At 46.8% G+C, this 12,665-nt stretch overlaps 1 long non-coding RNA gene across 1 annotated transcript in view; it reads left to right on the top strand.

Moving 5' to 3' along the window:
* The window catches only part of LOC120761042 (uncharacterized), a 36,077-nt gene extending 24,087 nt beyond the window's left edge, over window positions 1–11,990 (top strand). The window contains exons 3-4 of the long non-coding RNA XR_005703540.1: window positions 10,617–10,716; window positions 11,342–11,990. This is a non-coding gene — a long non-coding RNA (uncharacterized LOC120761042). The remainder of the gene's footprint in view (window positions 1–10,616; window positions 10,717–11,341) is intronic.
* Window positions 11,991–12,665: the final 675 nt, after the last annotated feature.

The following is a 12,665-nucleotide window of genomic DNA, read 5'->3' as shown; positions in this document are numbered from 1 at the left end:
CTGCTTTATGTCCTGCCTGTGTGAGCCAGGGGCCTTGCCTGCTCATTCCTGCGCCGTTCCCCAGTGGCTCTGTCTGGAGTGCTGCCGGCTTTGGCTTTATAAGCACCGTGGTAGGAGCTCAGCGCATGAATATTCTCAGAGATATTTCTGCAGTGTTAGCTCTGATTACTCCTTTTGCATTGCTCAGCTCACGTGTAGGCTCCTTACCAGAAGCTCCTGAGCTCGTGCCCTGCCTGGTCTAGACACCCCAAAATCCTGTTTTTAGTGTTGCTACTGGGTGCAAACCTCTGTGTCCTGGAGTAGGGGTTTGTGTGAGAGCTGTGCTGCTGGGGAGTCCTTCAGAGGAGCTGGGGGGGGGTTGGGAGAGCCTGTGAACACCCACCAAGGGTTTTTTTTGTGCTGTGGTTACTGAGCATGGCCAAGTGACTGCCAGGATCAGTGTGGAGCTGGAAGAGAACTCACCTTGCACTGGCAAATGGAGGGTGAGGGGAAGCAGGGGATTGGTATCTGAGGAGACAGGGAATTGTTATCTGCCTTTGCACCTGGAGATGTTCCATGACAAACCCATCAGTCTGGGTTTTTTTCTGCAAGTTTGGGTGGCACATATCATTTTGGGAGGTTAGCAAGGGGCAGTGACGAGGAGAGGGAGCTGTGGGGTCTGTCCCTGCTGGCTGCACAGCTCAGTGGATCACAGGAGGGCTGCACTGTGCCTGGAAATTCTCTGTATGCCCATCAGCACCTTCACTGTCAGCGAGTCTGAATCCTGGGCCTCCAACCAGGGTGGTGAACATTTAGGACACAACCCAGGGAACCACAACCACAGCAGAAACCTTCCCACCCCATTGCAGGTTTAGGCATTTCAACCCAGAATTTCTCCCCAGGGTTTTTGGGGTGCATACCTGGTTGGGACTCTTCACCCCGTAAAACCTTGCTCATTGTCCACCCCCTACCTCAGGCTCCTGGTCAAGACCCTGGTGGAGAACCTCTCAAGAAGGCAGACAAATTAGCTGTGTAAAAGCTGTCCTAAATCGAGTGCACTGATTGCCCTCTGCTGTTAACCCTTGGTGTGCTGTACAGGGGGCAAGCTCTGGCCTCGTCTCTCCAAGTGCTGTGGGGTTTTCTGGATGCCCTTGGCCTCCAAACCTGCTGAGATGGGTGCTGCTCCCTGTGCTGGCCCACGTGAGCTCCTGGAGATGTGTTTTGCTGCCTTCTTGCTGTATCACTGTGTTTTAGAAATCTCGTGTAATAGGTGGCACCGAGTTTTTATTGGGCATTGTGTGGGAGGCACTTTTTCCAGGAGGATGTACAAGCTGGATCAAATGCCAGCAACTCTCCCTGTTGTGTGAAAATGAGGAGCACAGAGGTCTGGGCAGTGACTTGTGGCTCTTAGAGCTGTTTGTGTACCACATTCCTGTTGAGAGCAGTGTGGTTTTGGGGAAAGTAGAAAGGGGAAGCAGCTGAAAATCAAATCCTTCATGTGCTTTGTTCACCTGAAACCCAAAGCAATTTGTGAGTTCACTTTCAATATCTTTCTATTAAAGCAGACTCCTTTTTTTTTTTTTTTTTTTTTCTTTCCCCCATAGAAATTGCTCTCAGGTTCTTGATCAGCTTGAATAAGCACAATGCCTTCCCTTGTCAGAGGGGCCCAGTTCAGCCGTAAATCTGATGTTGAGAAATTAGATTTCTCTACTGCTCCCAAGCTGTCATCAGAGGAGTAAGACAGCAGCCACTCGTGGGGAGGGCTGAGCGTGGCATGGCTGGCACGCGTCTGCCTGAGCTGGCACCAGGCAGGGCTTCCTCAGCTCGCCACAAAGGGAACTTTGACCTCCAAATTCTTACCTGACTTGAGGGGAACGAGCTGAAGGAGCTGCAGGCAGAACCTGGGCACCAGGAGCGGTTCAACTCCTGCTGCATTCAGCTAAGACACATCAGAGAATCCCCCAGCCTGCGTTAGCCAGGGTTTAGAGGTGAAAATAGTGTTTTCATATTTCGAAAGCCGCAGCAAAGGTGGGGTGATGTCTGATCTGTGCACTGTGGTGGTGAAATGTCACAGCCACCTGCTGACCTTTGGGGCTGGGGCCAGAACTCTTTTTAAAACTACTGCTACACAGCATCCACTGGTCACTGTGGCACCAAGATATCACAAAACAGGTCCTCAACTCCAGAGACTGGCCAGAAGAAAAAGGTAAAAAATATAAATACATTAATACAGACCTCTTTGTTCTGCTTTTGATGGCCTTTACTGTTCATGTTTTTGGGATTTTCTCTGCAGACGTAAAATTTAGAAGAGCATTTAAAAAAAAAAAAATAAATTAAAGCCGAGATTTTCTTGGAATCACATGTTTCCAAACACAGGGGACCTGAGAGTAAAGCTCCAGATATAATCCTGAGATTTGGCAGTGCTCTTTGTAGCATATTAAGTGATGGTCTACAGCACTCGTTAATTGCTGCGGGCTGAAAACTGATCCTGGCTCCCGGCAGAGGTCTTCTGCTCATTCTCAGTACAGAAGTTTCTCCAGTTCTTCTGGGGGAGTGGGAAATATCACTTTCTAAAGGGCATAGGTACAAAATTACAGAGTGATCTATGTACAGCTTGAGCAGCGTTCTTAACTGTTTTGCTCAAAACAAAATTTGAGCATAGGCAGCTAAAATTATCTACTGATGTGCTCCTGAATAACCATGCAGGCTATTTTGTCTTTATAAGCCTTGAAAATAAGACCAGCAGAAGAGAGAGCAGGCTGCTGGTGAAAACAGGGCAGTCTGTGATCTGGACCTGATGGACACATGCAGAATCAATCCACATTTCTCCTCCCAATCCTCTATGAACCTCTGTGCAGGTCCCAGGAGAGGCAGTGTTACCTGCCAGGCACAGCACCACTCTGAAAGTAATCCTCTTGTTAATGTTCATTAATTTTGGACTAATTATGGACCCTAGAACAGGCACTCCTCTGAGTTCTGCTTAGGCACTAAACCTTTTGGGGCAGCAGCTCCTGTCCTAGCTCTGGCATGGGGGGACCCTGCTGCAAGTCAGGGAAAGGTTTGGAATTGGGGTGGGCTCCTTTCTCTCCATTGGGATGGATTTATGGCAGCGGAACACGTTGTTCTTGGCCAGAGTGGAGATAATCTCCAGGTTCCACTGGGAGCCTTGTCCCGTGGCTCCCTGCAGGTGTAGGAGGGGCAGGACTGGCCGGATGGGAAAAGCGATTTGCTGCAGAACTGTCAAACACCATTCTTGGGGCACAGGGCAGTGGAGCTGCCCTCTCACCCTGCTCCAGCCAGCTCACAGCCAAATCCCCATTATCCTTACAAGCATCCTCCACCTGCTCCTGGGCCTGGCTCTGCTGTGGCTGTCTGTCACTGCTGAGCAGCTCTCCCTGGCTGGAGATGCTGCCTTTTGCCTTTTGGCACCGTGCAGGGGAGCAGGGATCTCCCGGGGTGACACGCTGGGGGAAGCCAACATCTCCTGTCCCGTGGAGCTTCTCACACTGCAAAACCAGCAACAATTTGCTGTGGAGGGGGGAAACTGGGGCAAAAAGGTGATTTATCTCAGGTGGGGACGCCTGTCCCCCTGTCCCCCTGTCCCTGCCCTGGCTCTGCTGATGCTCCCAGAGCTCGCGGCTCTGCGGGGTTTTGTCTCCATCAGAGGGCTGACACGTCCCAGCAAGCTGCCACACGAACACAAACATCAAAGGGCTGCCATGTGTGCGTTTTTCTGAGGCAGCTTTCTAGGTTTTACTGGGCTATAAAATACAGCGAGGAGGATATAAAACCAAAGCTGTGATGGACTTAGCAGAGAGCCAAAGCGAGGGAGGGGAGAAATGATGAAAATGCGAAAAAGGGTTATGAGCGGGGAATGATGTATCAGCCCCGTGTCAGGAGGAACAGATTTTGGAATAACTGTGAAGAGCATAAAACTGGTTTAGTCATTAAGGGAGGGGGGAGCATAGAAAAAAGAAAGAAAAAAGGAAAAGAGAGGAAAAAAAGCCGAATAAAAATGAGTAAAGGAGGGAACTTCAAAGCATAAATTTCTTGACTGCATGACACTGATGTTTTGAACAGTTGTTCTGTGTGAGATAGCAGCAGTGATTTTAATGAACTTTAAAGAGCAGTATAAATAGGAGCAAACAAAGAAAGACGATCGCATTAGCTCAGAGCGAGGCACTGAGCTAATTGACTGAACAGGATTTAAATGGCAGGTTATTATTTCTTTCTTTTTTTTTTTTTTTTTTTTTTTAAATTTATGTGTATAAGCCTATTTTTCTATTTGGGCTTAAGAAAATGGAATAAAATAAACCCGAGCATCTCAATTTGGGTTTTCAAGGGAATCAAATGCTTGCTTGATTTCCGTGAAGAGCGAGAGCTGCCGAGCCAAAGGGCAGAGAAATGGTGTAGCAGAGAAAGCAGGAGACTTTAGCTGGCCTGAAAGGGGGCTGGGTGTGTAGGAGAATTCGTTTTAGTTTGATGCACAGGCTCTCTCTGATGTTTCAAATGGATTTCACAGTGCGGCTGCACGGGGACTCGGAGGATCAGAACCATCAGAAACGGGGTAAAAACAGGTCACCTTCTTCCCGGAGTGGGTCACCTCGTTCTCATCCTGGGCTGGAGATTTTCTTAGGCTTTGGGTTTTCAGCTTAGAGCGTTTGTTTCTACTCGAGCTGCTTCTGGTTTTCATGAGCTGTAGGCTCCATGTCCCCACTGCTGTGGGCAGCAAATGTGCAGGAGCAGCTGCTGGGGGAGGTGAGGATGCTCCACGTATCCAGCCTCTCCTGGGCTTGGATGGTGTGGGGTATCACTGATGGCTGCCTTCCTGGACTTATATACTCAATCAAAGGTCTTTTTATTGATAAACTGTACCTCACTAATGCTTTACTGGTGGTTAAAGAACTGTTAGAGCGTTTCCCCCCCAGATCTAGTAGGAGTGAGCAAAGAAAACTCCGTGTGAAGTAAATTAGAAAGTCAGCTAATGTCTGAAAGTTGGAGAAATTTAACCAGATCCACTCCTGGCTCTGACATTTCTATCAAACCTCTCTCACCTGTTGTACATTTGGTGGACCCGGAGTCACTGCTATGGAGACAGAAAAAAAGGGAGCCAGCCCTGAATATCTGCAGTGTCAGAAGCACGCTGGGCTGTACAGTAAGTGGGTTGTCTTGTTAGACAAATTTGTGGTCCTTCAAGAACTGCTAAGGAAATTAATTAAAAATTACAATCACTAATTGGGTACATGACTGGAAAGCCAATGTCCTGTGTACTTGAGGTGCCGAGCAGTACAAATTCAGATTGCAAACGCTGCTTTTTAATTCCCACCCTGACTTGACCTGCAAAGACTTCCAAGTTTTGACCCACTTCAGGCATTAATGAGCTTGTCAGCTCCTCCCAAGGCCCATCATCCCTCTGCTGCTTGTGAATCAGGTTTCTTTTGCCCTGGGAAAGGATTTCCCACCCCACAGCCCCTGCTCTCACTGTCGCTATATGAGCTGTCTTTTTGTGTGCCATTTCTCCCTGGAAGAGGCTGTGCAGTGATTTCTGTGCTGACCACCCATGATCCTTGAATGTTTTACCGAAGTCCAGCAGCTGAAGTGGGGGAATCACTGATTTGTTAACCACAGTTCTGGGTGTGGGTCAGAACAGTAGAGCCTGGAGAAAATCCAGCCCTTCTCCATCAGCTCTTCCAGCTGTCACCCCCCATCATCATTTCCCTTCTTTGATTAGAGACCAACTTGGATTCAGAAACCCCCAGCAAAAGGCAGCCTTTGGTGGAAATGTCATTAATCTGGACCTGGCTCCATATTTGTTTTAAATTAAAATTCTGGAGGAGCCCATGTGCTTTTCATATTCATTCTTCCGCACCACAAAAGGGACTGGCCCAAGATGGACATTTCTGAGCTGCTCAGATGGCGAGGTATTAGAGTAATTACAATTATCAGCACTGAGATTAAGGGATTTGGGCTGAGAAAAGAGGGAATTGAGGAATGAAGAAGCAGAAGGAAGGCAGAGGAAGAAAGGAAAAATGCTTCAGTGCCTTCCCTTGCAACCTAAAACCAGCTGCTTTCCAGTCCAACAGCTCCTCTTGTCTGCTTTATTTTTAGTGACCACAGTCTCAGATACCATGAGAGGTCCTTGTGAGTGTGTGCAGAGTTGGAGGGAGCGAACCAGCTCAAAGCAGAAAGCAGCTCCCCAGCTCTGCCAGCTCCTAGAATCCAGCCTGACTCCAATGCTTGCTCGAGGTTTGCCAAACGTTCAGGGAATAGAAAAGGCTCCTGCAGTGCTGTTTGTAGAAGGTTTAATAGGTCAGTCTGTTCTTTTTGGCTTTGCTGAGCCGCGTTCCCGAGCCAGGAATGTCGTCAGTGCCAAACTCCTGATGGAGTCAGTGGGGCTGACTTTTGGGAAGTGCCTGGCCTTGAGGCTGCTGATCTCCCTCCAAGGGGTTCAGGTGGGTCCTTCAGAACAGGGATATCAGAGCTCCTGGTTCTGGCTGTGCTGTGCTGAGCCTGGAAGCTCCACTCTTCATGTCCTTGGTGCCCAGAGAGGCTGCCTGGAACAGGGGCTGGGCAGAGGTAAGGAATAAAGTGAGGATTTATTAAAAAGCCTTTAAGGATTCACCTTGGGCAGTGCAAGAGCCTGGCTAAGGCTACACCCAAGATGGACAGTGGGGCACGAGTTTCCACACATTTATGAGTTTTGGTCCATTTACACATTGGTGTTAATTGTCCAATTACACTTCAGGTGATGCAGTCCCACCCTCCCAGTTTGCTCCCCTCAATTTGTTGTTGTTTGCACTTTCTGGGGCTGAAGCTGCAGCGGTGTCCTTGGTTCTGGGCTGGAAAAGGATTGTTCTGTGTGACTGAGCTCTGAGGAGAACTTGCTAACACTTTATGTGAAGTTCAGAGTTACGTACCAATGCAGTGCAGAATCTGGAAATTATGAAAGTTAAAACTTAAGGTATCATCCTCATTCAATGGAAATCCTGTCCTGGGTTTTCTCATTAGCAGGAGCAAGAAGAGCTCATTTGATGCAGGTCTCATAAGGATCTTTCCTCCTTTTCTCCACGGATGTGCAGCACTGGCTTCTCTTTTACCTCATCTTGGTGCTCTTCAGAGCAGGACTGGCTCAAAAAGCTTCAGTGTTAGCAGGATATAGAGATTTTTATTTTTTTAATGCTCTACTGAGGGGCAGTGGGTTCAGACAGGATGACTCCCAACAGGAGACCCCACTCATCATCCTCATTCCCCAGGCTGGTGTGGACTGCAGTGGTCACTGGAGTTGGGAACAGCTCCACCCCGGTGCTCTGGGCTGAACGTGCCCCAAAGCTGAGGTTTCTGCAAGTGCAGGTTTTTCTGAGGTCATGCAAACCCTGACTACAAAAGCTTGTAGATGGCCCATATTTTTTGAAGGACATCCCCAATAAAAGGCCTGGTCCAAAATTGGAACAGGCAGGGAAGAATTTTTAAGGAAAAATTTGCTCAAATTGTTCAACTTCGCTAAAAGTTATTTTTGTATCCTCATCCAAGAAAGGGGCAGGTCATTTTAGATATAAATTAAAGAGAAAATATTGCTGAAGGCAGATTGTTCACCTGTAAAATCTCATCTCAAATCATTAAAGTTTGGCAAAGCTGTGTAAACAACTGAGGCTAAGAAACATTCAGCAGCTTTAAAACTTGATACCGTACTGCAGATATTCACAGGCAATTACATCACATCAAAATAAAAAGGTTTAACTAATATTAAGAAAATTTATGATGAGAATAGGCCAGAATTTTAGTTAGTGCCTTGTGTAAACGTAGATATGATTGCTTTTCGTTTCATGGTTACCCACTCTTTCTTTTTTTTTTTTTTTTTTTTGCAAATACCCTATCAGAATCTTGTCAAGCATTAAGTGGCAAGCAGGGAATAGCCTGAATAAAGGATGTGCTATCAGATGTTTATGCTGCCCCAGAGAAACACTCCACAGTTCACTGTCAGTAGTATCTCGGGACTCTTTCTCAGGAATGCAATAAGCCAGATATATGCTAAAATTCAGAATGTATTTGTTTTGGACCTCGGAGATCTGGAGCTCTGTGATTCGCTGCAAAAGCAAAGCTGTCCCAAAACTGACCTGGAGGAAATTATTGCACATTTTGGTGAAATCCTGGAAGTTCAGAATAGCAGAGGTGAGAGGCAGCTTTCATTTGCTAAACCGTCTGTGCTTTTTAAAGAAAAAAAAAATCCAAAACTTAGAATTAATATTGCAGCTAATGAAATTTGAAAACCTTAATTGTTTCTTGCTCTTTTTTGCAGTCATTGCAATCCTTTTGCCCCACAAAAAATGGGTCTGCTCAGCTGGCCAAAACAAACCAATTCTGTTATACTCCGGCACCGAGAACACAATAATGAAGTGAACAGAAGTCAGATTCTCCTCGGTGAGTTACTGAAAGGCAAATTTAAAACGGTGTTACAAATAATACCTCATCATTACAATGGAAATGATGAGCACCCCTAATCATCCCTCACAGCTATATTTGCTAATAAGAAGCCAAAGCAGGCGAGTATTGTGGTGCTTTTTATTTTACATTTTTAGTGTATTCAGTTTTCAGACCAGCTGGAGCACACAACCTTCACTGCCTCCAATATAAACAGACTGAGATGCACTGACCTATGACCCTGTTTTGCTTTACTAGATTATCTTTAAGGTCCCTTCCAACCCAAATATTCCTTGATTCTGTGGTGGTGGCATCAGCAAGCATGAGTTTGTTGCCATCTTTTGGATGCTGCTGCATCTTTTCCTCTCTCAGCTCACAAAGATAAGGTAATGATGCCTTAAGTTTTAGCTTTCCCATTTTCCATATTCTGTACTGCATTGGTACATAACTCTGAACTTCAAGTGGAGTGTTAGCAAGCTCTCCTCACAGTTTAGTCAGACAAAAAAATCCTTTTCCCCCCAGAACCAAGGGAAAAAGTTGCAGCTTCAGGCCCAGAAAGTGCAAACAACAGGGAATCGAAGAGAGCAAATGGGAGTGATGCCTTGAGAAGGCTGAGCTGGAATACAGACTGGACAGAGCTGGAGAATAAAGGAGATATTTATTAAAAGGCCTTTAGGATCCACCTTGGGCAGGACAAGAGCCTGGCCAGGGCTGCACCCAAGGTGGATCCAAAATGGACACAAAATGCACAATGGGTCACGAGGTCTCACACTTGGATCAGTTTTGGTGCATTTGCACTTTGGGGTTGAATTGTCCAATTGCAGCTCCAGGCTGTGAGGTCCCATCCTTCTTGTTCCTCCCTCCAGCCACCGCTGTTTGTGCTTTTGGGGCTGAAAACTTGTCCCAGTTGTCCTTGGTGTGCAGCAGGAAAAGGATTTGTTTTGTGTCCCTGCTGTGTGCAGAGAGCTGAGTGACCCTGAGTGTGAGCTCAGAGCTGCACCCTGGGCAGCACAGAACCTGGAATACATGGAAGATAAAACTGAAGGCATCAGAAGGATGGGACTTCATAAGCTGAAAGTGTAATTGGACAATTAATATGTAAATGGACCAAAACTTTTAAAAATGGGAAAACTCTTGACCCACTGTCCATCTCGGGTGGAGCCATGGCCGGGCTCTTGCCCTGCCCACGACGTATCCTTTAAAAGCCTTGCAATGAATCCCCACTTTATTCCTTTAACGCTCTCCAGCCCCTGCTCCAGGCAGCCTCTCCAGGCATCAGTTTGTTGAAGCTGGAAGCTTCCCAGCCACGCTCCTGCTCGGGTGTGAGCTCTGCCTTGCGTCCTCGCCGTGCTTTTAGTGCCATTCCTGGAACCGCCGTGCCTGGGGAGAAGCCTTTGGGAGCTGCACGGCATTAGCACGCTGACAGGGAGGGAATGCATGGAAAGCATCTGACCTCCCCCCGGCTCCCGTGGCTGGGAGGGCTCTGATCTCATTTGCAGCCGCGCAAATCCAGAGTAGCTACGCTAAGCACATTAAATTTAGCGGAGTTACTCCTGAGTTTACGGCTCTGCACCTGGTACGCGGGAGATGTCACCCGCAGCCTTTCCGTGAGGTAAAGGAAGGCGGTAATGAAGGCAACTTGTAAATGGAAGGAAGAAAACTGCTCCCAACAACGGGACTTTTGCAGGGATGTGAAATTTATTGGGAGTCGCTGCAGGCTCAGCTTTATTCAAAACCGGCTCACACCTTCGGTGCTGGAAATTTGGAATTAGGAATCTACAGGCATTTGAGTTTTTAAAACATGTCCAAGGCTACTTGGGGCCTGCCTGGAAGAAATGGTTCCTCAGAGCAGTTTAGAAAAAGCTAAAGTATGGGGAAGGCTGAGCTTTTACTTTCTCATTTTCCCCCTTTTTATCTAGGAAGGGAAGATGGGGAAGACTCAAAAACCCCCAAATAAAACAGGAAAGAAGAGAATGAAAACAAAAGCATTTTTCTAATTAGTTGGAGGAATTAAATAGTAGTGGTTGCCACATTTTAAACATTTTCTCCCTTCATGTGTAGAACACCAGTGAAAGATCCACCACTCATTTCAGGGGTCACGCCCAACCTCCAAATCCAAGCTTACCAGCCAGCCTTAATATTGGGGAGTCATTTTATTTTTTTTTCCAAATATACATTAAAAATTCAAAATATCTGGATGCTAAACACTTTCTGTGCAGCTTTTCCAGCCTGAGTCCCAAGAATTCCAGTGACCCTGTGCTCTCCTGACAGCGGATGCAGTGAGAAACCTGAATAATGTGGTTGAGGAGCCTGACCCAGGTACTGGATGCCCCTCAGGGATTGGAAAAGAAAACTCCTTTTGGTTTGGGGTGGGGAATACTGCTGGGAAAGGAAATGTGGAGGGTAAAGTTGGAGTTCCCTGGTGAGGGCTGGAAAGATCTCTCCTGCCCACATGCAGACACCACCAGGAGAATGAAGGGCTGTGGACAGAGATCAGCCCTCCATGTGGCTCCTCTCCCCTTTGCCTGCCTGAGGCAAAAGGAAAGCCCTGGAAGTGTCTGTTTGTCTCTGTTTCACGTTTCCTTTTTCTTTCCAAGCTGTGCCTGTGGTCAGTCGCTGTGTGAGTTGATTTTCCCCTCCACACCTCACGCCACGAGGTTTGATTTTGAGGCAGGCAGGGTCCTCAGTGCCCTCTGCGTGCTGCTTGTGCCTCATTCCACAGGTGCTTAAAGCCCCTCGTTTGCCGTTATCAGACTTAATTGGGACAAAAATGCCACGGATTACATCTTCCTTACAGGACTTGGTTGTCAAATAGCTTTAAATCACAAACCAATTTGTCACTTCACTTCTGATTCCGGGAAAATCCTCGCTGAGCTTTAGAACTCGGCGAGCCTGGGGAGCGCACACTGGGATTTTCACACACATGCTGTTACTTTCTACGCAGGAGGAAACCCGGAGCTGGTGAGAATCTGCGGCTATCAGGAATTTCTGGAGCTCTTTCTGCATTTCCTTGCCGATCCCAGGCACGAAGCATCCAGCTGAAACCGAAGCAGGCGTTCGGGGGGGAAAGGAATATTTCCTAGGTGCGAAGGTAGGAGCAGGATTCCTGCATCCCATGGGATGTCTTGCTGTGTGCTGCTGGAGCCCAGCTCAGCGTGAGCAGCAGTGGGAGAAGGAGGCAAACACTAGCCTGCAATAATCCAGTGTATGGAAATAATCCAGTGTATGGAAATCAGCAGGTGTTTGCTGTGCGAGCCCTGCTTGTCTGAATTTTTTCTTCAAGTGAATTTGACAAGCCTGGAAGATGGTGCTGCGCACAGGAGCTGCTGTTGGCCTCCTGTGCAGCGATTTGCAGCAGCTGCCAAAGACCCCACCAGCTCTGGGCAGGGGTGAATTTCTTCCACGTGCTGGTTTGTCAGGTCCTGCACCACAGAACATTCAGAGACTGGGAATTGCTCCTCTGTGAGAGGGTGTGGTGGCTCTGTGCTCAGTGGGTTTTTAATGGGACTCTCAGGAATGAGGTGTGTCTGGGCTAAGCAGCCCTTCATGGTTTTTTACCAGGTTGAAGTAATACCCTTGCCCCTAATTCATTGGTACTGTCACGTTTCTCATAAAATTAAATTAAATTAAAATCAAAAAAGAAAATTTAAATAAAATAGAATAAACTGAATTATTAAAATTTAAAAGGAAAAAGATTTAAATTATTAAAAAAGAAATAAAAATTAAAAATAAATGAAACATTGAAATTAGAAATTAAAAATATGATAAAATAAAAACAAAATAAAAATAAAATGAAACATTAAAATAAAATAAATAATAAAATAAACCAAAACAGAATAAATGGCAATTTACCATCAGCCTTTCACTGGTGAGGCTGAGGCAGCGGGTCTGGAACTGCCCTCCAAACCTTAGTGTTCTTTTCAGAGACGAGAGAGGATTCTTCAGCAGAAAATAATGTTTGTTTCTGCCTTTGCTCCATGATAGTTGACCTGACTCCCTTAACATTGACCTGATGGTGGTGAGCAGGAAACAGCTCCATGGGTCAGAACAGAAACAGTCCAGGATGTATGAAAGCACCTCTGATTCTGAAAACTGAATTCATTACAAGGTGTTTTAATGCAAAGTGCATTAGGAACGAACCGGCCTGAGATCTTGGTTCCTTCCTGCCAGGAGGTCCTGCAGAGTTGATTTAAGGCCATGGTTCAAGCAGTTGTCTCAAGGACATTGTGAGCTCTGTCTGGCCCAAATCCAAAAGCACAGGCAGCGCT

The sequence above is a fragment of the Hirundo rustica genome, chromosome 18, assembly GCF_015227805.2.
Source record: "Hirundo rustica isolate bHirRus1 chromosome 18, bHirRus1.pri.v3, whole genome shotgun sequence".
Taxonomy (NCBI): Eukaryota; Metazoa; Chordata; class Aves; order Passeriformes; family Hirundinidae; genus Hirundo; species Hirundo rustica.
This window is presented reverse-complemented; position numbering and strand designations above follow the sequence as displayed.